Source organism: Staurois parvus, unplaced genomic scaffold, assembly GCF_062004578.1.
Source record: "Staurois parvus isolate SC_StPar_1 unplaced genomic scaffold, SC_StPar_1.0 ptg000299l, whole genome shotgun sequence".
NCBI classification, from domain to species: Eukaryota; Metazoa; Chordata; class Amphibia; order Anura; family Ranidae; genus Staurois; species Staurois parvus.
Genome location: NW_028318095.1, coordinates 22,224,445 through 22,225,141, shown reverse-complemented (window position 1 = coordinate 22,225,141; position 697 = coordinate 22,224,445).

The following is a 697-nucleotide window of genomic DNA, read 5'->3' as shown; positions in this document are numbered from 1 at the left end:
CATTTTTGTGCTTGTCTCTTTGAATAATTTCAGACAGAACTGTGTACTAATGATCAGATTATTGTACGATCGCTTTGCAAGCAGTACTTTTTGTACGATTTTCTGATTGTTTGCATTAGGCTTAAGAGTTGGGTATCAAAACAATGAAACTCCCATATACATGCATGGGAGTAATCAGTCATCATCCAAAGGCCAAAGAAAGTAGACAATGGATCCAGAAGAAGACCAGGAGATGGCAGTTGGCTTGACCTAGCAATGAGGGGGAACAGCCTGGGTGGTAAATATGCCATAATGTGCAGGTTACATTATGGCAACTGTTCCAGTGACATGCTGTAGATTCAGTGCTATCATAGTCTTTTTGAGACTTTCCCCTCTTCCTGGTCTCTCTAACACCAGGTATCTCCTCAGTGGGGTGCATAATAGTAGCATCGCCATGTAGAAAGCTGTAGCCGCAAGGTCAGTAAGACAGTTTTCTGTGTTTTTTTTGTAATTCTTTATTAAGAACGGGTGTTAAACTCAATTTTATTGCTGGCCTCATCAGCATTATGGTTGCCCTCAGAAGACCGGTTGGGTTAAATCTGCAAGACTATATAAATGTATCTACTTTTTGTCATATTAAATTATGCCTCTGCATTTGATCATTACTGATTTTAGTAATAAGACATAAGCGGTAAAGGGCCCACTCACACTCCGACAG